This window comes from Canis lupus, chromosome X (assembly GCF_011100685.1).
Source record: "Canis lupus familiaris isolate Mischka breed German Shepherd chromosome X, alternate assembly UU_Cfam_GSD_1.0, whole genome shotgun sequence".
Lineage (NCBI taxonomy): Eukaryota > Metazoa > Chordata > Mammalia > Carnivora > Canidae > Canis > Canis lupus.
The window spans coordinates 64,940,163-64,965,839 of NC_049260.1; the positions used below are offsets into that span (position 1 = coordinate 64,940,163).

The following is a 25,677-nucleotide window of genomic DNA, read 5'->3' on the forward strand; positions in this document are numbered from 1 at the left end:
TCTACATGTATCAGTGGGACAAAGTTAGCATACATCACTATTGCTAAATAATTTTTTTTATTGGTGTTCAATTTACCAACATACAGAATAACCCCCGGTGCCCATCACCCAATCACTCCCACCCCCCGCCCTCCTCCCCTTCTACCACCCCTAGTTCGTTTCCCAGAGTTCACAGTCTTTACGTTCTGTCTCCCTTTCTGATATTTCCCACACATTTCCTCTCCCTTCCCTTATATTCCCTTTCACTAGTATTTATATTCCCCACATGAATGAGAACATATAATGTTTGTCCTTCTCCGACTGACTTACTTCACTCAGCATAATACCCTCCAGTTCCATCCACGTTGAAGCAAATGGTGGGTATTTGTCATTTCTAATAGCTGAGTAATATTCCATTGTATACATAAACCACATCTTCTTTATCCATTCATCTTTCGTTGGACACTGAGGCTCCTTCCACAGTTTGGCTATTGTGGCCATTGCTGCTATAAACATGGGGGTGCAGGTGTCCCGGCGTTTCATTGCATTTGTATCTTTGGGGTAAATCCCCAACATTGCAATTGCTGGGTCGTAGGAAGACATAGACATGGCCAACATGCACATGAGAAAATGCTCTGCATCACTTGCCATCAGGGAAATACAAATCAAAACCACAATGAGATACCACCTCACACCAGTGAGAATGGGGCAAATTAACAAGGCAGGAAACAACAAATGTTGGAGAGGATGCGGAGAAAAGGGAACCCTCTTACACTGTTGGTGGGAATGTGAACTGGTGCAGCCACTCTGGAAAACTGTGTGGAGGTTCCTCAAAGAGTTAAAAATATTTATTTATTTTGTAAATGAAAGTTTGTACCTCTTAATCCTCCTTATTTTTGTCTGATTTGGATGATTTTAATTTCCTGTTCATACTTAACTGCTCTGGTTAATACTTCCCTTGCTATGTCACATAAAAGTAATGAGAATGAGAATTCTTGGCTTGTACCTAATCTTAGATGGAAAATGTCCAGTTTTCCCCATTAAATATGATATTAGCTGTGTGTTTGTCTTATATGGCCTTTCTCATGTTGAGGTACATTCTCCCTACGCCCAGTGTGTTATCATAAATGAATATTGACTTTTTTCACAGGTGTTTTCCACATCTATTGAGATGACTTTTATCCTCTGTTTTGTTAATGTAGTGTAAAACATTGATTTTCAGATGTTGAACCATCCCTACATCCCTGGAATAAGTCCTATTTGGTCATGTTGTAGAATCCTTTTAATATATAGTTGATTTCAGTTTTGATAATATTTTGTTGAGTATTTTTTTATCTATATTCATCAGGGATTGGCCTGTAATTTTCTTTGCTTGTGGCATCTTTGTGAGGTTTTAGTATCAGGATAATGTTAGCCTTATAAAACGAGTTCAGTAATGTTACTTCTTCTATATGTTTAGAAGAGTTTGGGATTGATATTAGTTCTCCTTTAAATGTTTGGTAAAATTCTCCATGGAAACCCTCTGATCCTGAACTTTTATTCATTGGGAGGTTTTTGATTACTCATTCAATCTCCTTACTAGTAATCAGTCTTCTCAGATATTCTATTCTTTCTGATTTAGTCTTGGAATGTTATATGTTGTCAGGATTTATCAAATTCTTCTTCATAGTAGCTTCTTAAGATTCCTTGCATTTCTGTTGTAACAGTGTTCTGACTTTTTTCATTTTTTAATTTATTTATTTGACACACTTTTATATTTTTCTTGGTGAGTCTAGCTAGAGGTTTATCACTTTTGTTTATCTTTTCAAACCACTAGCTCTTTGTTTCATTGATTTTTCCTATTACCTTTTTAGTCTCCATCTCATTTATTTCTGCTTTGATATTTGTCTTCATTCTAATAAATTTGAGCTTTAATTCTTTATTATTTCAGTTCAATTTAGTTAATGTATATTGTATTATTAGTTTTAGGGGTAGAATTTAGTAATTCATCAGTTGCATATTCCAAGTGCCCTTCTTTTTTATTTTTCTAACGATTTATTTATTTATTCATGAGAAACACACACACACACACACACACACACACAGAGGGAGAGACATAGGCAGAGGGAGAAGCAGGATTTTCCCAGGAGCCTGATGTGGGACTTGATCCCAGATTCCAGGATCATGACCTGAACCAAAGGCAGCCATCCAAATGCTGAACCACCCAGGCATCCCTCAAATGCCTGTTTTAATGCCTATCGTGCAATTACCCCATCCTTCCACCCACCTCTGCTCCAGGAACTCTCAGTTTGTTTCCTACAGTTAGGAGTTTCTTATGGCTTGCCTCCTTCTCTGTTTTTATCTTATTTTATTGTCCCTCCCCTTCCTCTATGTTCATCTCTTTTGTTTCTTAAATTCCACAAATGAGTAAAACCATATGATATTTGTCTTTTTCTGACATATTTAACTTAGAATAATACCCTCTAGTTTCATACATGACACCATAAAAGGGAAGAGTTCATTCTTTTTGATGGCTGAATAATATTCCATTGTCTATATATACCATCTGTTCTTTATCTATTCATCTGTCAATGGACATCTGAGCTTTTTCCATAGTCTGGGTTGTGGATATTGCTGCTATGAACATTGGGAGTGCATGTGCCCCTTCAAAACACTATGCTTTTATCTTTTGGATAAATACCTAGTGTTGCAGTTGCTGGGTTGTAGGGTAGTTTTATTTTTACCTTTTTGAGGAACCTCCATACTGTTTTCTAGAGTGGCTGCATCAGTTTCCATTCCCACTAATAGTGTAAGATGGTTCCCCTTTTTCCGCATCCTTGCCAAAATATCTTGTTTCCTAGCTTGTTAATTTTAGGCATTCTGACTAGTGTGAAGTAGCATCTCATCATGATTTTGATTTGTATTTCCCTGATGCCAAGTGATGTGTATTTTTTCATGTGTCTGTTAGTCATTTGTATGTCTTGGAGAGAAATGTTTTTTCATGCCTTCTGTCCATTTCTTGACTGGATTTTTTGAGTATTGAGTTTGATAAGTTCTTTATAGATTTTGGATACTAGCCTTTAATCTGATAAGTCTTTGTAAATATCTTCTTCCATTCTGGATGTTGCCTTTGCTTTATATGTTCTTTTTCTGATTTCTTCACATGTAAAATTTATTTGAGATTTATTTTTTCTTTTTCTTCTTCTTCTTCTTCTTCTTCTTCTTCTTCTTCTTCAGAGGAGGAGGAGGAGGAGGAGGAGGAGGAAGAAAAGGAGAAGGAGGAGAAGAGGAGAAGGTAAAGGGAGAGGGAGACTTTTTAAAGAATATTTATTTATTTGAGAGAGAGAACAGAGTGAGCAAGAGAGAACCCGAGTGGAGGGTAGGGGGAGAGAGAAACAGAGGAGCAAGTTATCCACTGAGCAAGGAGCCTGATGTGGGGGGCTCAATCCCAAGATCCTTAGATCATGGCCTGAGCTAAAGGCAGATGCTTAAACAACTGACCCACCCAGGCACCCTGAGAAAGAGAATATTAAGCAGACTGTATGCTCAGTATGGAGCCTGACATGGGGCTCGATTTCACAACCCTGAGATCATGACCAGAGCCAAAATCAAGAGGCAATGCTTAATCCACTGAGCCACCTAAGCACCCCTCTTTTCTTTATTTTATTTTATACTCAGGCATTTATTACAATGAACTTTTCTCTTAGAATTATTTTTCTACATCACCTAAGTTTAAGGTAATTTCATTTACATTTTAATTTGTTGTTATATTTTAATTGCTCTATTGATTTATTCTATGACATTGGTTATCTGGTAGCATGTTTTTAAGTCTCCACATAATGTATTTTTCCACTTGTATTCTAATAATTCATTTACATATCATTATGGTTGGAAAATATGCTTGATATGATTTCAATCTTCTTAATTATTAAGACTGTTTTTATGGGTTACTCTATGATTTATTCTGGAATATTTTTCATGGGCCAATGAGAATTATATATATTTTGTTACTTTTGTTTACAATATTTGTATACATCTGTTAAGTTTATCTGGTATAATGTGTTGTTTAAAATTGATGTTTCCTTATTGCTTTTCTTTTTTATGATCTTTTTTCTTTTATATTTTTACTGACAAAATAATACAAATTTATTATAACTAAAATAATACAAAATATGTAAAAAAAATATTGAGACTTTATCTTAATTCCTGTACTTCTAACTTCTTCACATGTCCATCTTCTTGAGGTAACCAGTACTACAAGCCAGTTCATTTTTCTTTTACACCATCTCCTTGTGCATACAATACATGTAAGCAGATAGACAATTTGTTTTGACTAAACTAAAATCATAAATATGTAGTACTTTATAATTTAGTCTTACACTTGACAATATCCTGGTTATCCCTATAAGTTGGTATATATGCTGTTGCTTTTAGTTCCAACTTATTTATGAAAACACATACATAATTTTATACTCCAAGACACCATATATTCTGGATTTGCCTTATATCAGTTTTTAACATTTTATTTCTCCTTGTCTTCCCACGTCCATTTCTACCCTCATTCATTTCAACTTATTTTTTCTCCTGTTAAAATTTAACAACATCTTATTATTTATCATTCCTTTTTTAATATGTATATTTGTATTGGAGTTCGATTTGCCAACATATAGTATAAAACCCAGTGCTCATCCTGTTAAGTGCCCCGCTCAATGCCTGTCACCCAGTCACACCATCCCTCCCCCCCACTTTCCCTTCCAATACCCCTTGTTCATTTCCCACAGTCAGGAGTCTCTCAAGTTTTGACACACTCTCTGATTTTTCTCACTCATTTTATCTTCTTTACCCTATAATCCCATTCACTATTTTTAATATTCCCCATATGAGTGAACATATGTAATGATCGTCTTTCTCCTATTGACTTACTTGACTAAGCATAATACCCTCCAGTTCCATCCACTTCAAAGCAAATGGTGGGTATTCGTTTTTCCTAATGGCTGAGCAATACTGCATTGTGTATATATGCCATATCTTCTTTGTCCATTCATTTTTCAGTGGACACCAAAGCTCCTTCCACAGTTTGGCTCTTGTGGAGACTGCTGCTATAAACAATGGGAATGCAGGTGTCTCAGCTTTTCACTGCATCTGTATCTTTGGGGGTAAATCCCTAGTAGTGTAATTAATAGGTCGTAGGGGTAGCTCTATTTTTATCTCTTTGAGGAACCTCCACGCAGTTTTCCAGAGTGTCTGTACCAGTTCACATTCTCACCAAAAGTGCAAGACGATTCCCCATTTTCCACACCCTCTCCAACATATTTTGTTTCCTGTCTTCTTAATTTTCACCATTCTCACTGGTGTGAGGTGATATCTCATGTAGTTCTAATTTGTATTTCCCCGATGGCAAGTACTGTGCAGCATTTTCTCATGTGCTTGTTGGCCATGTGTATGTCTTCTTTGGTGAAATTTCTGTTTATGTCTTTTGCCCATTTCATCATTGGATTGTTTGTTTCTGGGGTTTTGAGATTGATAAGTTCTTTTTTTTATTTTTTATTTATTTATGATAGTCACAGAGAGAGAGAGAGGCACAGAGACACAGGCAGAGGGAGAAGCAGGCTCCATGCACCGGGAGCCCGATGTGGGATTCGATCCTGGGTCTCCAGGATTGCGCCCTGGGCCAAAGGCAGACGCCAAACCGCTGCGCCACCCAGGGATCCCTGATAAGTTCTTTATAGATCTTAGATACTAGTCCTTTATCTGATATGTCATTTCCAAATAGCTTCTCCCATTCTGTAGGTTGGCTTTTAGTTTTGTTGACTGTTTCTTTTGCTGTGAAGAAACTTTTTATCTTGATGAAGTCCCAATGATTCATTTTTTTTGCTTTTGTTTCTCTTGCCTTCATGGATGTATCTTGCAAGAAGTTACAGTGGCCAAGTTCAAAAAGGGTTTTTCTGTGTTCTCCTCTAGGATTTTGATGGATTCTTCTCTCACATTTAAATATTTCACCCATTTTGAGTTTATCTTTGTGTATGGTGTAAGAGAATGGTCCAGTTACATTCTTCTGCATGTGGATGTCCAATTTTCCCAGAACCATTTATTGAAGAGACTGTCTTTCTTCCAGTGGACAGTCTTCCCTGCTTTGTCGAATATTAGTTGACCATAAAGTTGAGGGCCCACTTCTGGATTCTCTATTCTGTTCCATTGATCTATGTGTCTGTTTTTGTGCCAGTACCACACTGTCTTGATGACCACAGCTTTGTAGTACAACCTGAAATCTGGCATTGTGATGCCACCACCTATGGTTTTCTTTTTTAATATTCCCCTGGCTATTCGGGGTGTTTTCTTATTCCACTCAAATCTTAAGATGATTAGTTCCAACTATCTGAAGAAAGTCTATGGTATTTTGATAGGGATTGCTTTAAACGTGTAAATTGCCCTGGGTAACATTGACATTTTCACAATATTATTCTGCCAATCCATGAGCATGGAATATTTTTCCATCTCTTTGTGTCTTCCTCAATTTCTTTCAGAAGTGTTCTATAGTTTTGAGGGTATAGATCCTTTACCTCTCTGGTTAGGTTTATTCCTAGGTATCTTATGCTTTTGGGTGCAATTGTAAATGGGATTGACTCCTTAATTTCTCTTTCTTCAGTCTCATTGTTAGTGTATAGAAATGCCACTGACTTCTGGGCATTGATTTTGTATCCTGCCACGCTACCGAATTGCTGTATGAGTTCTAGCAATTTTGGGGTGGAGACTTTTGGGTTTTCTATGTAGGGTATCATGTCATCTGCAAAGAGGGAGAGTTTGACTTATTCTTTGCCAATTTGAATGCCTTTTATTTCTCTTTGTTGCCTGATTGCTGAGGCTAGGACTTCTAGTACTATGTTGAACAGCAGTGGTGAGAGTGGACATCCCTGTCTTGTTCCTGATCTTAGGGGAAAGGCTCCCAGTGCTTCCCCATTGAGAATGATATTTGCTGTGGGCTTTTCGTAGATGGCTTTTAAGATGCCTAAGAATGTTCCCTGTATCCCTACACTCTGAAGAGTTTTGATCAGGAATGGATGCTGTATTTTGTCAAATGCTTGCTCTGCATCTATTGAGAGGATCACATGGTTCTTGTTTTTTATTTTGCTGATATGATCAATCACATTGATTGCTTTACGAGTGTTGGAACAGCCTTGCATCCCAGAGATAAATCCCACTTGGTCATGGTGAATAATCTTAATGTATTGTTGGATCCTATTGGCTAGTATCTTGTTGAGAATTTTTGCATCTGTGTTCATCAGGGATATTGGTCTATAATTCTCCTTTTTGGTGTGACCTTTTTCTGTTTTTGGAATCAATGTGATGCTGACCTCATAAAATGAGTTTGGAAGGATTCCATCCCTTTCTATCTTTCAGAACAGCTTTAGTAGAATAGGTATTGTTTCTTCTTTAAACTTTTCATATAATTCCCCTGGAAAGCCATCTGACCCTGGGCTTTTTTGACTTTGGAGGTTTTTGATGACTGCTTAAATTTCCTCCTGGTTTTTGGCCTGTTCCGGTTTTCTATTTCTTCCTGTTCCAGTTTTGGTGGTTTGTGGTTTTCCAGAAATGGGTCTATTTTTTCTAGATTGCCTAATTTATTGGTTTATATCTGTTCATAATACTTTTTAAAAATCATTTGTATTTCCTTGGTATTTGTTGTGTTCTCTCCTCTTTCATTTGTAATTTTATTGAGTCTATTTTCCTTTTAATAAGGCAGGCAAATGGTTTATCTATCTTGTTGTTTCCAAGAACCAACTCCTTGTTTTGTTGATCCTTTCTACAGTTTTTCTGGTCTCTATTTCATTGAATTCTGCTTGAATCTTTACTATCTCTCTTCTGCTTCGTGTAGGTTTTATTTGCTGTTCTTTCTCCCATTCCTTTAGGTGAAAGGTTTGCTTTTGTGTTTGATTTTTTCCAGTTACTGAGGCAGGTTTGTATTCTGATATATTTATCGCTTAGGAGTGCTTTTACTCAGTCCCAAAGATTTTGAATGGTTGTATCTTCATTTTCATTAGTTTCCATGAATCTTTTTATTTTTTATTTTTGGTAATTCTTCTCTAATTTCCTGGTTGACCTATTCAATTTTAGTATGATGCTCTTTAACCTCCACGTATTTGAATTTCTTCCATATTTGGTTTTGTGTTTGAGTTCTAGTTTCAAAGCATTGTGGTCTGAAAATATGCAGGGGACAATCCCAATCTTTTGGTATTGGTTGAGTCCTGATTTGTGACCCAGTATGTGGTCTATTCTGGAGAAAGTTCCATGTGCACTTGAGAAGAATTTGTATTTAGTTGGGTTCGTGTGAAAAGTTCTGTATATATGTGTGAAATCTATTTGGTCCAGTGTATCATTTAAATCCTTTGTTTCTTTGGTTATTTTGTGCTTAGAAGATCTGTCATTCGCAGAAAGTCCGGTGTTGAAGTCACCTCCTCTTAGTGTATTATCATCTAAGTATATCTTTACTTTGCTTATTAAACAATATACTTGGCAAGTCCCACATTAGGGGCATAAATATTCATTAGGTCTTCTAGTTGGATAGACCCTTTATGTATGATATAGTGTCCTTCTTCATCTCTTAGTACAGTCTTTGGGATAAACTTTAATTAATCTGATAAGAGGATTGCTACCCCAGCTTTCTTTTGAGGACTATTTGAATGGTAAATGGTTCTCCAACCTATCATTTTTAGTCTACAAGTGTCCTTAGGTCTAAAATGAGTCTCTTGTAGACAGAAAATAGGTCTTGATCTTTAATTCTGTCAGAAACCCTGCTACTTTTGATGGAATCATTTAGCCTATTCCTGGTCATAGTAACTATTGAAAGATACGAATTTAGTGTCATCGTATCACTTGTTCAGTCTCTTGTGTTTTTGGATTATTTCTTTAGGCTTCCTCTTTCTTTTCCAGAGTCCCCCTTAACATTTTTTGCAGAGTTGGTTTGGTGGTCACCTATTCTTACAGTTTTTGCCTATCTTGGAAGCCCTTTTCTCTCCTTCTATTCTGAATGACAGCATTGCTGGATAAAGTATTCTTAGCTGCATGTTCTCATTTAGTACCCTGCATATATCCTGCCAGCCCTTTCTAGCCTGCCAGTTCTATGTGGATAGGTCTCCTGTTAATCTGATATTTCTCCCCATATAAGTTAAGAATCTTCTCTCTCTCTGTCTCTCTCTCTCTCTCTGTTTTAAGGATTTTCTCTTTATATTTGTAATTTGCATGTTTCACTACTAAATGTCGAGGTATTGAATGGTTTTTATTGATTTTTTGGGGGGTGACCTTTCTGTCTCCTGGATCTGAATGCCTGTCCCCCCCCAAATTAGGAAAGTTCTCAGCTATGATTTGTTCAAGTATGCTTTTTGATCCTCTGGCCTTCTCGTTGTTTTCTGGAACCCCAATTATACATAGATTCTTCCTTCTGAGGCTATCGTTTATTTCACTTAACCTTTCCTCATGGTCTTTTTTTTATTTATGATAGTCACACAGAGAGAGAGAGAGAGGGAGAGAGAGGCAGAGACATAGGCAGAGGGAGAAGCAGGCTCCATGCACCAGGAGCCCGATGTGGGATTCGATCCCGGGTCTCCAGGATAGCTCCCTGGGCCAAAGGCAGGTGCTAAACCGCTGCGCCACCCAGGGATCCCTCCTCATGGTCTTTTAATTGTTTTTCTCTTTTTTACTCAACTTCCTTTCTTGCCATCAACTTGTCTTCTAAGTCACTCACTCTTTCTTCCACCATGTTAACCTTTGTCGTTAGGACCTGCAGTTTGGATTGCATTTCTCTTAATTGATTTTTAACTTCAGTCTGATTAGATCTAAATTCTGGAGTCATGAAGTGTCTTGAATATTTTATGCTTTTTTTCCAGAGCTACCAGCAGCTTTATAATTGTGCTTCTGAATTGGCTTTCTGACATCAAATTGTAATCCAAATTCTGTAACTCTGTGGCAGAGAGTGCTGTTTCTGATTCTTTCTTTTGTGGTGAGTTCTTCCTTCTAGTTTTGTTGTTCCATGAAGATTGTCTGTATGAGCAGTCTGAATCAAGAATATCAACCTATAAAAAAAAAAGAATATCAACCTATGTAACTTCCACCTGAGATTTATCTGAGTGGTCCTAGATGGTGCTCTTCTTGTTTCTGAGTATGTTAGAAGATGCTCAGTCCCAAATTTATATAAACCAGCAATTCTTGTAGCAAGCTCCAACACTGACCACAAAATATAAACAAGATAAAATGGGGGGGGGGCAGAATGGGAATGAGGAGAGGATATAATCTCACAATATGAACCAGCACATTATACCACTTGGTTCTGGGTGCATGCTGGTCACATTTTAGAAGATCTTAACTTCTGCCATTGTAGAATAAAATGAGTCAGAGAAAACAAAAAACAACAACAACAACAACAAACATATCTTGTATACCTCCCAAAATTATATATGTTGATGGGAGTCTTGAAGTGGAAAATTTATCTAAGACACGTAATTGTAGAAGTATTTAAGTCAAAAAGAAAAAACTTAAAAAAGAAGAGGTGGTAACATATTGTAGATAAAGTGGAAAAAGAGAACAAAATATTAAAAAAAATTAGTCTGATATAAAAACTAGTTGTACTGGAAAAAGGGTAAAAAGGGGGGGGTACCCTGTAGTTATATATACTATAAATCCCTCAACTTCCCCTGAAGCTTTCCACTGCTGCTTGTTCAAAAACTTGCTTTTCCCCTGTTCTTCAGGCTGGTCTTCTGTGGGAGGGGTCTGATGTGCTGTTTCTCAGCTGTGTGTGCCTTTGCAGCCAAACCCCACCCCCTGCTGGTTGTTGGGCTCCAGGGACATGGTGAAACTAGTTGGAAAATCAACAATGGCTGTGGCCTAGGTTTTAAGCTCTGGAGTCAGCTCCCCACTTGTAACTCATGCAGTTTCCCAGTCTGTACTGACCTAGATGCTCCTGGGGTGACATATACGTGCTGATTTGCACATTTTGCACAGCGCCCAGCGGCTGGAGAGTCCTCACTATCCTGTGCCCTCCCCACATCCACCCATTCCAGGGGGAGTGCAGGAACATGGGCTTTGTCTGCTTGGCACCCTGGGACCAGGGGCCTGTGCTGCTAGAATCCTGCTCCTGGGGGCGTGGCTCCCACAGGGAAGGGGGCACAGACCCCTCCATCCGGAGCCACCTGCCTGACCAATGGGCTTCACCCAGATGTCCTGCCAGGTGCACACTCCAGCCCTTTAAGGAGATTGGTCCACAGTTTGTGGTGTGCTTACCCCCGGGGGCACTTTCTCTATTAGTGACTCCGGGAAACTGGAGGCTTCACTGCCCCTCCTGAGATTCTGCCTGATTTCCCTGCTAAGCACCTTTCTGTCCGGGGAGAATCTGGTGTGGATTTTTATAGTTCTTGCTGCTTCTCCAGGGCTGGACTTTCCTGTCCAGGAGGCTTTTTTTGCCGGGTTTTAGCCTGGCTCCTCGTGGTGCTCCTCCCCCAGTTTATTCTTTTTTTTTTTTTCTTCCTTCCTACATTGCTAGAAGCAAAAACCCTTCTCTCTGTAGCATTCTGGCTGTTCTCTCTTTAAATCCCAGGTGGAATTTGTAGATTTTCAGGATGATTTGAGTTATCTAGGTAAGTTGGTGGGGATAGGTGAATTGAGGACCCCTACTCTTCTGCCATCTTGCCCCGCCCCACTATTTATCATTCCTTACTTTATTCTACTATTCATTTTATCATGTTAAACCTCAAAATACACATCCACCCACACCCTTCCCACACACACGGGAGAGGGGAGTGGTGCAGAGAACAGAGGAGTGATATTTTGTTATTTTTATTTAAAGTCTAAAATAAAACATACTTCTCTGCAACCAAGTTAGCAATAGATGTTATAGCTCTTACTCTTGCCATTCTAATGAATCCATAATACTTTACTGATACTTTGTCTTCCATTTCCCTGACTACTAGTGAATTTGAATATCTTTAGAATGTACTTTGTCCACTTTGGTTTGATCATTTTTAGAATCACCTTTGTAGTCTCTATTTTTCTCATGAGTTATTTATATAATTTTGTCAGTTTATAACATTGTTTACTATAGATAATATATATTATATTATTATAGAATTTATAGATATTTATTATAGACATTAGTCTTCATTTTTCTTCATTGATGTATTTTCCTCAACTCTCATTTATCTATTGGGTTTTTTTTGCAATTCCAAAATGTATAAATCTTTATATGGCAAAATATATTTATAGTTCCTTTTATTTGTTCTCCTCTTTCTATATTGGTGAAAATTATCTTCTCCATGAGGTAATTTTTAACAGAGGGAAAAAACAAAAGCTAGTCCTAAGTAAATAATAAAGAATCATCAAGTCCTAAACTCAGGGCATTGTGATAATCAAAGTTCTAGCATCCTAAAATGTGTTGGCAAAGATTCCCTAATTTCCCTCAAAATAAAAAAGTTGAAAATAGAATGTATCATAAATCTCGTAGAATGTAGTTGCTACTTCCTACAATTTTAGACTCAGAGAGCTTCGATTCTGATTCTTACTCTACCACTTATATAGAACTTTTATAATACCATGGAATATAATTTTCCTCAAGGGTAAAAGGGGACATTAATTAGAATCTCCTTATAGGAAAATGAAGCATGTAAATTGCTTAGTAATATATCTACGGTTGTATTATACATATTCATAGAGCTTTACAACTATCAACATTTTTCAAACAATGATGTGTATATATCTTTAACTTCTTTTAGGCAATATGAACACAAGGTAAATGAAACCAATTCAGTACAAAATGTTCAAGACAAAAAATAAATCAATATGTTAAGTATCATCCTCTTATCAATAGAAACAGTCAATTGATAGATTATTTTATTTTCCTGCTGATATTTTCATTTACAGAGCACTCAGAATTTACATGTATTATACACAATATTAGGCATTTTATTAAATAGCTTATATTGTCAATTATTGCAGTTAATTAGGAGTCAAGTGAAGACAATTCAAATAACCAGAAAAAAAACAAAGAAGGAAGCTGCAAAATTATTCATTGTTTCTTTTTTAAAGATGTTATTTATCTATTCATAGAAGACACACAGAGAGAGGCAGAAACATAGGCAGAGGGAGAAGCAGGCTCCCTGAAGGGTGCCCAGTGTGGGACTTGATCCAAGGACCCCAGGATCATGCCCTGAGCCAAGGGCAGATGCTCAACCACTGAGCCACCCAGACACCCCATTCATTGTTTTTATTCAAAGAAAGATGTTGTTTGTAAAACTGGAATCCACCTCAGAGAACTTACCTTATACAAAATTAGCTAATACACAAGATGAAGTTAAATACATAGCAACTATAGAAATGCAGGGACTCTATACATTTTCCCCCCTAAAACACGTTTCATGGTAAAATAAAACAAGTAACTCCTTTTCCTATCCTGATCTTTTTTCTTCATTTCCAAAATGAGGAATTTAGCTAAATGATGTATAAATTGAAACTGATGTGAATAGCATAGAGGAAAGTGTTTTGTGTTTTCTAATGGAGTCTGAGAGAAGTAGGCCATATGTCTGCCATTATCTGGGATGGAAGAGAAATTGAATACTCCTAATGAGGTAGCATAGGTGGCTGAACTAGTAAAACACAAGAGGTAAAATAAGCATTAAATTAAAATTATTGTCTTATGAAATCTTCCGTAAGGAAAAGATAAGGGAATTATTAGGTACTACTATGATTTCTAGAACTTAAAAAATAACTTTTGAGGTGTATTTACAATATATACTTATGGGGTTGCTTGGCTGGCATAGTTGGTTAAATATTTGACTTGATTTCAGCTTAGGTCATGATCTCCAAGTCATGAGGTCGAACCCCATGTCTAGCTCTATGGTTAGTGCAGAGACTGCTTGAGATTCCCTCTCCCTCTCCCTCTGCCCACTCATACTCTCTCTCTTTCTCACTCTAAAATAAATAAATAAATAATATATATATTATATAAAGGTCATTTTTTCAATCATTACTTGATTTGACCTATTTTAAAAAGCCATAGTTGCTGTAATTTAGAGCAGTATCACCATATTTGAAGATAACATATTCAAGTACCAAGGAAATAAATTGTCTAGCAAACATAGGCACATATTAATGTGATTCTGCATTTGGTGGCTACTTCAAAATATCTAAATAAATATATGTATGATTACTTCTCAATTTTACACATTTCTGAATGGGTGAATATTTTGTTCATATGCACCATCTCTTCTCCTCCTCTTTTCCTAATATGGTTCTATCTTTGTTTTTAGTTCCTTTATTAATTATCTTTGTAACTTTAAATATTTTATTTGAAATTTTTTCTTAGTGCTCTTATTACTTTTCAGTTCTATCCTTTTTCTCTAGTTCTTTTATTTTTTTAAAGATTTTATTTATTTATTTATTTATTTATTTATTTATTTATTTATAGAGACAGAGAGAGAGGCAGAGACACAGGCATAGGGAGAAGCAGGCTCCATGCAGGGAGCCCAAAGTGGGACTCAATCCCAAGACACTAAGATCACACCCTGAGCCATAGGCAGACGCTTAACAACTTAGCCACCCAGGCATCCCTAGTTCTTTTATTTTATATTTTTATTTAAATATTATTGAAATATAATATATGTTATTTTCAAATTTACCTCATAGTTATTTGATAATTTTATAAATTACAAAATGATCACCACTAGTTTCCATCTATCTAGTCTAATTTCCATCTATCACCAAAATTATTACAATATTATTGACTATATTCCCTATGCTGTATATTACATCCTCATGACTTAGTCACATTAAAACTGGAAGTCTGTAAGTCCCTTTTGCCTATTTCACCCATCCTTCTACCTGCTCCCTTCTGTCAACTAACAGTTTGCTCTCTATAACTATGAACCTACTTCTATCTTGTTTTATTGGTTTGTTTTATCTCTTTTTTTTAGATTCCACATATAAGTAGAAATCTTATGTAATACGTCATTCAGTCCCTGTTTGACTTATTTCACTTAGCATGTCCTCTAGGTCCACACATGTTGAAACTGACTTTTTTTTATGGTTAAGTAACATTTCACTGTGTATGTGTGTGTGAAGTCTTCTTTGTCCAGTTATGGACAAATGGACACTGAGGCTGATTCCATATATTTGTTATGATAAATGAAGCTGCAATAAGCATAGGGACATATCTATATTTTTGAATTAGTGTTTTTACATTCTTTGTATAATTAGTGTGAAGTGGAATTTCTGGATCTTATGGTAATTCAATCTTTAATATTGTGAAGAACTTCCATACTGTTTTCCATAGTGGCTACACCAATTTACATTTTGACCAACAGTGCCCAGGGTTTTCTCTCCTCCACATCCTCCCAAACACTTGTTAATTTGTTGTTGTTTTGATTATAGCCATTCTGACTGATGTTGAGTTGGTGTCCTATTATAATTTTGATTTGCATTTCCCTGATGATTAGTGATATTGAGCATTGCTTTCATCTGCTGTGGGCCATCTTGTATGACTTCTAAGCCTATTCAATTGCTATGCCATTTTTAATGCTTTTTTATATTAAGTTGTATTGTTATATTGTTTTATTGGAAATGCATCCAATAAAATATTACTAATATCAATGTGAAATAGCTTAGTGCCTATGTTTTCATCAATGTTTTATGGTTTTGAGCCTTATATTTAGGGATTTAATCAACTTTGAGTTTATTTTTGTATTAACTCTAAGAAGGTGGTCCACTTTACACTATTTATTTAAAAGTCTGTTTTTTCCCCCATTATATGTTCTTGCCTCCTTTTTTGTAGATAAATTGACCATGGAAGAGTGGATTTATCTCTGGGCTATCTATTCTGCTCTATTGACCTATGTGTTCCCTTTTGTTCTGGTACCACATAATTTTGATTATAGTTTTGTAGTATAGTTTACAATCAGGTATCATATTATACCTCCAGATTTATTCTTTCTCAAGATTGCTATGGCTATTCAGTATCTACTGTAATTCTCTTCAAATTTTAGTATTATTTTTCATAGTTGTAGTTCTATAAAAAATGCCATTAGTATTTTATAGATATTCCATTGAATCTTTAAACTGCTGTAGGTAGTATGAATATTCTGATGATATTATTTTTTCCAGTCCATGAACACAAAATAACTTTTCATTTATTTGTGTTTTGTTTAATTACTTTTATCAATGTCCTAGTTTTCCAAGCATAAGTGCTTCACCTCCATGGTGAAATCTATTCCTGGGTATTTTATTATTTTGATATTATTATATGATATTATTTTGTAAGAGGATTGTTTCCTTAGTTTTGCTTTCTGATAATTCATTTTAGCATATAGAAATACAACATATTCTGAATATTATTTTTTATCCTGTAAGTTCATTTAATAGTTTTAAAATATTTTTGGTAGAATCTTTAGAGTTTTCTGTATATAATATCATTTACAAATAGTGAATATTTTACTACTTCCTTTTCATTTTGGATAACTTTTACTGGTAAAGTGGCAATGATAAGTTTGGGAATCTGATCTTCCAAAAGTTCCTGCTGCTCTATCGCTGATTCTACAATGGCTATAGGCAGATCACCCCACCACTGGAGCTGACCCATTCTGTGGCCAAAGCAAGAGCATTGGCAATGAATTGCTGACATTCTTCCTTGATCATGTCTTCCCAGTAGGTAGCATCAACATGACCATAGACACTGGAACTCCCAAAGCCCCCAGTGGCAAAGGACTTCCTTACCATCATACCCTCCAAGAGCACTGAGTACACCTGCCCTCCTTCTTGGAAGTCCCAGCCCACAATGATGATTCCTACCATCAGATCTTCTTCGTATCAGTAACATATCTCCTTAAAGAGGCTGGCCGCCTTATGTACCAGCAAAGTTTTATTCAGCTTGATACTGTGGAAACCAAGCTGATGGGTGATAGCATCAGCTACAGATTGGGTATCAGCTGCTGAGACTGAGCAGCAGGAGAAAATACAGTCAAGAATGGGGTAAGCTTGTCAGTCACTCAATTGGCAATGTAGAACTTGGTTTTTCTGGAGTTAGCCCCTAGAACCACATCCCAGTCAAATTGCTTGACCATGATAGTGGTCCCTGTGGAGACTTCTTGGCTTTCCCACTGTGGGGTAATAGCCTCTGAACCACTGGCTGGTGCTGTCTGCTCCTCCAGTGACTACTAGGGTGGTTGCCATCTCCCTCCTCTACTACAGCCACTGATCACATAATGTTTAATCCTTCATTGTTTTAATGTGGTATATCATATTGATTGATTTGCATATGTTGAACCATCATTGCATCTCTGGAATGAATATCACTTTATCCTGTATTATTCTTTTAATGTATTGTTTAATTCAATTTACTAATATGTCATTGAGGATTTTTACATTTATATTCATTGGAGATATTGGCCTGATTTTTTTTTTTTTTTGTAATTTCTCTGGTTTTGGCATTGGAATAGTACTTGCCTCTTAAAGGAAGTTTGGCCGTGTTCCTTTCTATTCCATTTTTTTAGAATAATTTGAGAATGATAAATATTAATTCTCCTTTAAAAGATTGATAAAGGGGGATCCCTGGGTGGCTCAGCAGTTTAGCACCTGCTTTCGGCCCAGGGTGTGATCCTGGAGTCCTGGGATCGAGTCCCACATCAGGCTTCCTGCATGAAGCCTGCATCTCCCTCTGCCTGTGTCTCTGCCTCTCTCTCTCTCTCTCTGTAAGTCTCTCATGAATAAATAAATAGAATCTTTTAAAAATAATATATTGATAGAATTAACTATGGAATTAATCATGACTTGGACTTGTATTCATTAGGAATTTTTTGTTGATTACTGATTTAATTTCATGACTAGTAATTGATATATTCAGATTTTCTATTTTTTCATGATTAAGTCTTAGGAGATTGCATGTTTCTATAAGTTTATATTTCTTCCAGATTGTCTAATTTCTTGGCATGTAATGATTCAAAGTATTTTCTTATTTTCTTTTTGTATTTCTGTGTTATTGGTTGCAATTTCTTCTCTTTTATGCTTTTTTTAAAGAAAATTTGATTATCCTAACTTTTTTCTAATGAGTCTGACAACAAATTTGTCAATTTTTGTTCATTTTCCAAAAAATAGCTCCTAATTCTATTGATTTTTTTCTATGTATTTTAGTCTCCGTTTTATTTATTTTTGCTTTGATAGTTATTATTTACATCCTTCTATTAACTTTGGTATTTGTTCTTTCTGTTTTTTTTCTAGTTCCCTTAAATGTAAAGTTAAGTTCTTTATTTGAGATTTTTCTTGTTTCTTAGGTTAGGCTTGTATTGGTATGAACTTTTTCTCTTTAAAGTGCTTTATCCCAAAGATTTTGAAATTTTATGTTTCTATTTTTATTTCTCTCAGGTTATTTTTATTATTTCCTCTTTAAATTTTTCAATGACCCATTGGTTGTTTAATTACATGTTGCATAGTCTCTATGTATTTTGTTTTTTTTTCCCCAGCTTTCTTCTGGTAATTATTTTCTAATTTTATACCACTGTTGTTGGTAAATGTGCTTGATTTCAGTTTTCTTAAATTTATTGAGACTTGTTCCATGATCTAAAATGTGATGGATACTGGAGAATGTTTCATGTGCACTTGAAAAGAATGTGTATCAAAAAAAAAAAAAGAAAAGAAAAGAATGTGTATCTTGTTAGTTTTGGTGTAATGTTCTGTATATATTAAGTCTATTCTGTTATAATGTGTTGTTAAGGCCAATGGCTTTTTTATTGAATTTTTGTCTGGATGATTTATCCATTGATGGAAGTGGAATATTAAATTCCTTTGCTATTTTATATTGCTGTTTATTTCTTTGTTTCTCTTAATATTTGCTTAAATATTTAGGTGTACCTACACTGGCTGCAAACATGTTTACAAATGTTATGTCTTCTTGTTGGATTGACCTTTTCATCCTTATGTAATGCCTTTATTTGTTCTTTATTAGTTTTGTTTTATAGTCTGACATGAGTATTATTATCCTAGTTCTCTTTGCATTTCTATTTTCATGGTGTATCTCTTTCTCAATTCCTTCATTTTAGTTTATTTTATTTAAGTTTGAGTTGAGTGTCTTATAGGCAGTATATAGAATGATTTAGATTTTTTTAATCCATCCAGCACCTCCTATGTCTTTTGACTGAAGAATTTAGTCTAATTATATCTAAAGCATTATTAATTGGTAATACTGCCATTTTGTTCATTGTTTTCTAGCTGTTTTTGTTGTTCTTCTCTCTGTTCCTTTCTTCTTCCCTTTCTTCTCTTGTGGTTTGGTCATTTTCTTTAGGATTATGTTTAGATTCCTTTCTCATTGTCTTTTGTGTATTTAGTAAAAGCTGTTTTGGTTTACTGCTTTCTGTTACTGTGAGATTCATATAAAATATCTTAGGCACGCTACAGTTTCTTTTAAGTTGACATATATTTTATATACATTCCAAATCTTTATACAATTACTCATTCCTCCCCCCCAAAATTTTGAAGACACACTTTAACATCAGTTTACGCATTCCTTAGCTAATTATTGCATTTTTAAATTAATTTTACTACTTTTGTCTTTTACCCATCATACTTAATTTATAAATGATTGATCCAATACTTTATTATTTATTTATCCTTTCTAGTGAGATTCTTACTTTTTTTAAATATTTTTTTTTAAATTTTTTAAAATTTATTTATGATAGTCACAGAGAGAGAGAGAGGCAGAGACACAGGCAGAGGGAGAAGCAGGCTCCATGCACCGGGAGCCTGATGTGGGATTCGATCCCGAGTCTTCAGGATCGCGCCCTGGGCCAAAGGCAGGCGCCAAGCCGTTGCACCACCCAGGGATCCCGAGATTCTTACTTTTATGTTTTATTAGCCATTAGTATCTGTTCTTTTTAGCTCAGAGAGGTTTCTTTTAAGATTGTATTTATTTATTCGAGAGAGAGAGAGGGAGAGAGAGAGGGAGGCAGAGACACAGGCAGAGGGAGAAGCAGGATCCATGCAGAAAGCCCAATGTGGGACTCGATCCTGGGACTCCGGGATCATGCCCAGAGCCAAAGGCAGATGCGCAACAACTGAATGCCCCCAGGTGTCCCAGAGAAGTTTCTTTAACACTTCTCTTAAGGCTAATGTAGTGGTGATAAACTCCTTTAGTATTTGATTACCTGGAAAACAACTTGTGAATCTTTTAATTTTGAATAATAACCTTGCTAGGTAGAGAATTCTCGGTTTGCAGTTTTCCTCTATCAGCATTTTGAATATGACATGCTACTCCTTTTTGGCCTATGTTTCTCCTGAAAAATCTACTGATAGCCTTATGGGGTTTCCCTTGTAAGTAATAAATTGCTTTCCTGTTACTGCTTTTAAAATTCTCTCTTTATCCTTACCTTTTACCATTTTTTAAATGTCCCACTGTGCTTCTCGTTGGTTTCATCTTATTTTGAACACTTGGGGCTTCCTGGACCTGTATATCTGTTTTCTTGGCCCTGATTTCTTGATATATTTCTATGGCTTTTTCTCTTTCTCTTCTCCTATTCTGCTTGATATTGTCTCAGAGGCGCCTTACAGTATCCTCACTTCCTTTAATTGTTTTTTTCCCCTTTTGCTGCTCTGACTGGGTGTTTTCCATTGCATTGTCTTCTAGTTCACTAACCTATACTTCTATTTTAACCATTGTTCTATTGAAACCCTCTAGTGTATTTTCCAGTACAGTTGTAATTTGTTTGACACTTTCTTATATTTTCTTTATACTTTTTATTTATTTATTTTTTATTGGAGTTCAATTTGCCAATGTATAACATAACACCCAGTGCTCATCCCATCAAGTGCCCCCCTCAGTGCCCGTCACCCAGTCACCCCCAACCCCCACCCACCTCCCTTTCCACCACCCCTCATTCATTTCCCAGAGTAAGGAGTCTGTTGAAGTGCTCACTAGGTTCATCCATTCTTCCCCCAAGATCAGTGAGCATCTTCATGACCATTTGTTTGAATGCTTTATTAGTTAACATGCTCATTTCTATTTCATTAAGATTTTATTTTGGGGATTTGCCTTATTCTTTGGTTCATAATGTACTCCTCTATCTCATTTTTCCTACCTGTGTTTGTTTTGTATTAGGCAAAATGGCTACCCCCTTCAGTCTTGAAGGAGAAATCTTGTGTAGGAGCTGTTCCGTGTGGTCCAGAAGTATAATCTTCCTTGGCCACCAGAACCAGGTACCCTATGGGTGTACCTCTTGTGGTTGCACATACCCATGGAGGCCACAGTTGCTGCACAGAGATGGTGGAGCTTGAGGCCTTTAACTCAGCTGTTTATAGCTCAGCCCCTGCACAGGGAGAGAGTTTGAACCACTTGCTCATCTCTTGTAGCTTAGTCTCTGTGTGATGTGGAGTTCGTAGGGCTTGGAGCACTCATTTATTCAGGTTGAGGCTAGTCTGCTGCACAGGGAATGTGGTTCTAAGGGCATTTTCCCAAAGTGATTGTGGCTCAGTCACTACACAAGTTGGTTAGGGCTCAAGGCACTTGCTAGCCCAGTTGTGGCCTTTCTACTGCATTGGGATGGCAGGATATGGGGCCTTTTTTCAGCTTAATTTTGGATTTGTTTCTGTATGGGTAGTGCTGGGCTTGGGGCACTTGCCCAGCCTGGTTGCGCATTGGTCTCTGCATGGGTTGAGCAAGGCTTGCACACTCACTTGGCCCTATTATGACTTGGGTGGTCTGTATGGTGAGTGGGACATGGGGCATTCAGATGTCCTAATTACTGTGTAGGATGGACAACACAAGCCCTCTGGTGTTAGCAGCCTAGAAGGAGAGCATGAAAAATGGTTCCCATTGTCCTTTTCAGTAGCAAGTTAAAGTGATATTGAAAAAATGACATCGTCCAGGGATTCTGTCCCATGATAAAGTTCCAGCAGGTTTCTGCTTCTCGGGAAGCTGCTTAAAATTAGTAAATGGGTCTTTGTAACTTATGGTCTAGATACTTCTCAATTTTTTGCTTTGGTGCTGAATAGCAGGACAATTGGGTGTACACACAAATCCTTTAAGAGTAGAATCTTTGTTCTCTATAGTTCTATGATTCTCCTGGTCTTAATTTCTATTGATTTTCAAAAGTAGACATTTGGCGGAGATCATCTCTCCAGTGTCAGCTCCCAAAGTTTGGATGGCTGATGAGATATAATCTCTTCACTCCTCAAGGGACAGATTCATACTTTTGGGATTCCTCTTAATTGTTACCATCTGTGGGGTAAAGTCCTGGGCAAAACCAGGACTTTATCTACCTCCTTTACCCTTCTTGATGTGTCTCTTGTCTTGTTTTGGAGGCACTGTATGGTTATCAGGTCCTTTTTAGAAGAAAATTGTTCCATACATATCTGTACATTTGTTGTGTTTATAGGAGGAGATGAATTGAGGGTCTACCTAAGCTGCCTTATTGAACATTCCTCTAGTTCTTCTTTTAAGAGTATTATTTTAATGGTCCCTGTAATGATATTACCAAATACTATGGTTTTGTTTACACCCTCATCCCCTTTTGACCTCTTGCATTCATTGTAATGTGTCTAGTCCCTTAATTTCCCTGAATTTCAACTACTAGGGTTTTCTTTTCTTTTTTTTTCTTTCTGGCTAGTATATATCTATCTGCATTTCTGGCATTTCATCCTCCCATGTCCAACTCAAGTTGTTTATGGTGTAGTTCTTGGTTCATTTCTTTCACTCTTCTCTACATACTGTCCCTAGAAGAATTCATCTATTATTATGGCTTCAATTTTCACATCTCTAAAGGTATATCTATGAGAAACAGACTCATAGCTATAGGGAACAAATTGATGGTTACCAGAGGAGAGATGGGTGGGAGAATATGTTAAATAAGTGACAGAGATTAGGATTGCACTTGCTGTGATGAGCACTGAGTGTTGTATGGATATGTTGAATCACTATACTGTACACCTGAAACTAATATTTCACTGTATGCTAACTAACTGGAATTTAAATAAATTTTTTAAAGAACAGAGAATTCTCTTCTTTTGATAATAGCTATCAAAAACATAGAAAATGTCACAATTTCTCATTAAGTCAAGAAACATTAAGATCAAGAATAAGATTAGGGTACATGAAAGACATCTTTGTTTCTTCTTTTTCTTTCACAACCTTTGTTGGATCTGGTCTTCTAATATTTCACCATGTCACTCAGAATAAGTGTCAAAATTCTTACAATTGTCAACAAAATCATAAATAATTTGACTTGGTGTTCTCTTTTTTCAAGATTTTATTTATTTATTCATGAGAGACACGGAGAGATAGAGAGGCACAGACACAGGCAGAGGAGGAAGCAGGCCCAAGCAGGGAGCCCAATGTGGGACTCAATCCCGGCTCTCTAGGATCACACCCTGGGCTGAAGGTGGCTCTAAACCACTGAGCCACCCAGGCTGCCCTTGGTGTTCTCTTTGATCTCATCTTATTTTCCTCCTCATCAATCTGACCCAGTCCCTTTGGCCATCTTGCTTTTCCTAGAACATCCCAGCAATATTATCTAGGTTCTGCCTTGATATCCCCCCTCTCCCTACAATATTATTTCCTCAGATTTCCAAATGGCTAATTCTTTCCTTCAAATATTTGCTCAAATGTCTATTTCTCAAAGAAGCTAATGTAACCATACTATTTAAAATTGCAACAATCGGGATCCCTGGGTGGCGCAGCGGTTTGGCGCCTGCCTTTGGCCCAGGGCGTGATCCTGGAGACCCGGGATCGAGTCCCACATCGGGCTCCCGGTGCATGGAGCCTGCTTCTCCCTCTGCCTGTGTCTCTGCCTCTCTCTCTCTCTCTGTGACTATCATAAATAAATAAAAAATTTAAAAAAAAAAATTGCAACAATCTCTACCCCCTGCACTCCAATTTTATCTCATCTATTTTTTTCTATAGAATTTGCTACCTTCAGTTATATAATATAATTATGTTTACTGTGTATATCCTCTGGTAGAATGCAATATCTATGACATCAAAACTCTTAATTTTGTTTACTAATATATCTGAAATTCCCAAGATAGTGGTTGGCATTCAACATTTATATAATAAGTAAATTAGTATGACATTTTTTAGAAAATTAGCAAGAAATGAATCAAAGAATTGCTGGGCAGTTTTAAAAATCCAGATGACACTAGGTAGTATAATTTTTATTGTGCTCAATTCATTCATCCAAAGAGAGTGCAGAGAACTATCTGTCAAAAAGCTATCTATCAAGGTGATATTTGACCTGGTCATGAAAGATAAGAAATATTGTGAAAGGCAAAGATAGTGGGGAAATTTCTCTCCAAGAAAATCCAACTAGTTAATGAGAGAGCCAGTCTATAAAATTACATCATTAGATACAAAATAACAGTATGATATTTAAAGATGATATTAACTGAAGTAAAACAAAATTTCCAGACAGAATCCCAAGTGAATGGTGAGAGAGACACAGGGTTGGCCACTGACAGAAGCATAATGAAAGTCTAAGGGGCATAAAAGCAGCAGAAGATTGTGATATCTCTACATGAGCTTTTTAAAAAAAATACTAAACTATAAATGGAAAGAAGATGAACCAACCTCTGATTTTTTAATAGTCTTATTTTAGACTATTCTTTCTTGTCTATTGTATTACTGTGTTGCTATGCTGTTGCCTTGCTATGTTTCAAATATGCAACTACTCTACTTATCTCCCCTAATTCACCATTAGTTTTGATTTCTTATTAACTTTTGGCCATCAGGAACTAACTCAACTTCCAAGATTCCCTTCCTTAGACAATGTTTCACTTTCTGGAAAGTCCCAGAAACTCAAAACCCTTTCCTGCATGGAAAAAATTCTACCACTTATTATTTCCTGAATTATTGTAATAATTTCTTACTAAGTTATTACAAACTTAATTTTGATTACTATCTTAGTTCAGGTTGCTATGACAAATATCATAGACTGGGTGGCCTAAAGAAGACATATTTCTCACAATTTGGTAGACCATCAGTGCACAATTATGGTACAAGAGCGGTGGACTTCTGGTAAAGGACCTCTTCTTGGCTTGTAGACACCATTTTCTTGACATATTCTTGCATGGCATAGAAAGAGCTCTGGTCTCTTTATTTCCTTATAATGGCAACAATCCCAACATGAGGGATCCATCTTTATGACTTCATCTGAACCTAGTTACCCACTAAAAGTCTCTACCTCCAAATACCATTACATTGGGGATTAGGGCTTCAAAATGTGAATTTTAGGGGAACACAAATATTCAGTCCACAGCTGTTTCCCTTCAAGTGTTAACTACAGTTTAATTGAAGCATTTACAAATCTAAAAGCCAAGGGGCACTGGGTGGCTCATTCAGTTAAGGGCCCTACTCTTTGTTTCAGCTCAGGTCATGATCTCAGGGTCCTGAGATTGAGCTCACATCAGGCTCCATGCTCAGCATGGGTTCTGCTTGCCCCTCTCCTCTGCTCCTCCCACCACTCTCCTTTTCTCATAGATAAATACAATCTCTAAAAAAATTATTTTAAAAAATATATTTATTTATTTTTTTCTCTATTTCATGAAAGACAGAGAGAGAGGCAGATACATAGGCCGAAGGAGAAGTAGGCTCTGTGCAGGGCGCCCAATGTGGGACTAGATCCTGAGACTCTGTGATCACACCCTGAGCGCAAGGTAGATGCTCAACCGCTGAGCCACCCAGGTGTCCCTAAAAAAAAATTCTTAAAGCCA

General features: G+C 36.6%; 1 protein-coding gene across 2 annotated transcripts in view; it reads left to right on the forward strand.

The window, feature by feature from the left end:
- CYLC1 (cylicin 1) overlaps positions 1-25,677 on the forward strand; it is a 134,450-nt gene that overhangs the window by 105,972 nt on the left and 2,801 nt on the right. The window contains exon 6 of one of the 2 annotated variants that reach the window (XR_005385970.1): positions 16,637-16,959. The exons of the other annotated variant lie outside the window; for it this stretch is intronic. The gene's annotated coding sequence lies outside the window, so the exon portion shown is untranslated. The remainder of the gene's footprint in view (positions 1-16,636; positions 16,960-25,677) is intronic. 2 annotated transcript variants of the gene reach the window in all.